Source organism: Helianthus annuus, chromosome 4, assembly GCF_002127325.2.
Source record: "Helianthus annuus cultivar XRQ/B chromosome 4, HanXRQr2.0-SUNRISE, whole genome shotgun sequence".
NCBI classification, from domain to species: Eukaryota; Viridiplantae; Streptophyta; class Magnoliopsida; order Asterales; family Asteraceae; genus Helianthus; species Helianthus annuus.
In genome coordinates this window covers 145,683,967-145,687,483 of record NC_035436.2, presented here as the reverse complement: position 1 = coordinate 145,687,483, position 3,517 = coordinate 145,683,967, and the positions used below count along the sequence as shown (strand labels likewise).

General features: G+C 42.3%; 1 non-coding gene across 1 annotated transcript; it reads left to right on the top strand.

The window, feature by feature from the left end:
* Window positions 1-1,270: 1,270 nt before the first annotated feature.
* On the top strand, window positions 1,271-1,377 carry LOC118491776. Its single transcript, XR_004892221.1, has one exon. It is a non-coding gene; the product is annotated as a small nucleolar RNA R71 (small nucleolar RNA).
* The last annotated feature ends 2,140 nt before the right edge of the window (window positions 1,378-3,517 follow it).

Here is a 3,517-nt window from a genome sequence, read left to right as displayed (position 1 = left end):
CGTTTTTCCTAGACCGAGTCGTTTGAACATTGATGCGGGCATGAGATTAATGCTAGCCCCAAGGTCGGCTAGTGCATTACGAATGGGGGATTCCCCGATCGAGCAAGGAATTGTGAAGCTTCCGGGATCAATCTTCTTTTAGGGGAGTTTGTTGAGTATGAGGGCGGAGCATTCTTCGCCTAGGTTAACTAATTGCAATGATTCAATTTTCCTTTTATGAGTGAGGAAGTCCCTCATGAATTTTGAGTATTTAGGCATTTGAGTTAGGACTTCGATGAAAGGAATATTAACATGCAATTGTTTTAGTAGACTTTCGAATTTTGCGAATTGCTCATTGGTCTTTTGACGAATTAACCTACCGGGGTATGGAACCAAAGGAGCCTTGGTGGGCTCTTGAAGTGGAGAAGAAGCCTTCTCTTATTGGGCCGGTGTTGTGCTTTCCTCAGTTGGTGGTGGCGGAGCTTCCGCGGGACCCATGGTACGGTTTCTTAATGTTATGAGATGAACTTGTACTTTCAGGTTTGTTTCGGTATTACTTGGTAACGCGCCTTGTGGTCTCTCGGAGAAGTTTTGAGCTAGTTGATTTATTTGTTTTTCAATGTTTTGTATACTAGCTTGTTGATTTCTAAAATTCGATTCCAATTGTTGAAATCGATCCGAGTTTTTCTTCTCAGTGTCGGAGATGAGGCGAGATATAGTATCTTCGAGCCTTTCTCGTCCACCTTGTTGTTGAGGGAAATTTTGTGACTCATTTCTTGGTTGTTGAAAGTTTGTTCGTTGGTTTAGACTTTGTTGGTTACTACTATTGTCGGGTTCTCTCCAACCAAGGTTAGGGTGGTTACGCCATCCTTGGTTGTAGGTACCCGTTGGAGGACCCGACGGCCTAGGTCTATTATCAATGTAGTTTACCGACTCTGATTGATCATCTGTTTCTTTCATACAGCTCCAATTTTCATGTGGCCCACCACACCCTTCGCAAGCCATAACCGAGACCGTTTTTGTCATTTCTAACTTTTTAATTTTTGACGAAAGGGCCTCGATTTGGGCTTGTAAAGAAGTGCTTTCATCAACCTTATGGGCGCCCGGGGCAATGGATTTATTGCCTCGGGGAGTGTGCCACTGAAAATTGGTTTGAGCAATTTCCTCGATTTGATTGTATATTTCATGTGGGCGGCGATTACCTAAAAGTCCCCCAGAGCTAGAGTCAAGTGTTTGTCTTGTGTGTGGCAACAACCCATTATAGAAAGTGGATACTTTTTGCCATACCGCAAGACCGTGATGAGGACACTTTCGCAATAGCTCCTTGAACCTTTCCCAAGTTTCATATAAGGATTCCCCATCCTCTTGTGAATATGTATTAATTTCAGTCATTAATTTAGCCGTTTTAGCAGGAGGGAAATACTTATATAGAAATTTTTGGGCTAGTTCATCCCAGGTATTTACCGAACCAACTGGGAAGGCGTTGAGCCAAGCTTTTGCTCGGTCTTTTGGTGAAAATGGAAACATTCGAAGGCGGATGGCGTCATTTGATGCTCCATTGATCCGAAAGGTATCACATATTTCTAAGAAATTAGTAATATGTAGATGCGGATCCACGTCCGCAAGCCCATGGAAGGTTGCGGAGTTTTGAAGCATTTGTATCAAATGTGGCCGAAGTTCGAAGTTGTTGGCTTCAACATTCGGTGCATTGATAGCGGCGCCGAGATTACCCACGGTGGGTCGTAGGTAATCCATAAGGGTACGTTGGTCCGCCAGTGGAAGTGGGTCCCCCGAAACCTTCTCTTGGTTTTTAGCTTTAAGTCTTTTTCTGAGAAAGCGTTCAGGTTCTTCTAGAGGTTCTTTTATGTCTTTATTAGAACTGGAGCTCATACACTACGTAGAAGGTTCAGATGTGGCGTTTGGTTCCAAGTCCTGCAATAAAAACAGAAAAGAATGTTGGTCAGAAAGTTCACCACGGCCCCGTGCTCAGTGAACACGGCCCGTGGTCGGAGATACAGCGATTGTTTTTTGGATCCCTGTTACTGGAAAGTTGGACACTGCCCCGTGTTGCACCGACACGGCCCCGTGCTCAGCCCTCTGTAACTCGGAAAATAAAAACTGCCAGTGATACTGCTGGGCACGGCCCGTGTCCGACCAGGCACGGCCCGTGCTGAGCTCTGCGGAAGCTGAAAAATTAAGAAAAATCCTAAAAAAATAAAAAGAAGATAGAAAAAATGATTAGGCCGTTGATTCCTAACTTTCTTAAAATCCTTGTGTCCCCGGCAGCGGCGCCAAAAACTTGATGTGCGTTAGGTGTAATGTATTTTAGGTAAATATTTTAAGCCCTTTTTACACTTTTTAGCCACGTTTTAAATTTATAAAACACGATATTTACTAACACTAAACACACATATGGGCAAGTGCACCCATCGTGGACGTAGTATAGTGTTGGTAAGATACCGAGGTCGTCCAAGGACACAAGAGCTTTTAGTACCGGTTTATCCTCAACGTCTAATCAAATCAAAATGTTAGAAAAAGGTTTTTAAAATAAGAAAATAAAACTAACTAAAATGCTGAAAAATAAAATAAAAATAAAAACAGATAGACAAGATGAATCACTTGGATCCGACTTGTATGTAGTGTAACCTTTGATTATTTTCACACTTTTGCACTTATTTAAGAGATTATCTTAGTTATTGTAGTAGGCCCCTCTTTTGAAGGTGACGTTACCCTCAACCCAGTAGTTTGAGTCAGCAAGGATACAATCCTAAAGGATCGTATTATTGAAAGATAATTAATTAAGTTATTAATGCATAATATGGTAGGCCCCTCTTTTGAAGGCGACGTTACCCTCGGCTAAGTAGTCTGAGTCAGCAGGGATACAGTCCTAAGTAGCCGGGTTTAAGTTTTAATAGTAGTTTAACTTATGAGGGGGTCAAAGAGTTTGGACCCCCGCCATCCAATACCTTTGGGTATTGAAGGAGGTCCAACTAAATTTGACCCAGGTCCTTTGCAGGATCTATACACTGAACAATGGCAAGACTCTTACCAAACTGTTCCCATAACCCCCGACCAGGTAGCCAACATACCTCCATATAGACCGTGGAGATATGAATGGTGAAAATCTTTTATTTTATATAGACAGTAAAATAATGCCAAGACACCACGGACAAACGATAAGGAAGAATCACCTTCAACATAAGAAACTAGTAATTAAAGTCATTAACACAAAACCAATTAAAAAGTGCAAAAGATTAAAAATAAAAAGTATTACACTAAACACTTGTCTTCACCAAGTGATGTAAGAGACTTAGGCAAACATGGCCTTTGATTATCAAGAACCCTTACGATCAATCTTGGATCCTGAGACGACTCACACACTCTATGTTGCACAATGGATGATGGTGGTGGATGATGGTGTTGTGATGGTGGTGGGTGGTGGGTGAAGTGTGAGAGAGGTGGTGTGCCAAGGGATGAGTTGCAAGAGCTCCAAACACTCCTATTTATAGGCTGAACAGAAGCTTGGGCATGGCCCCGT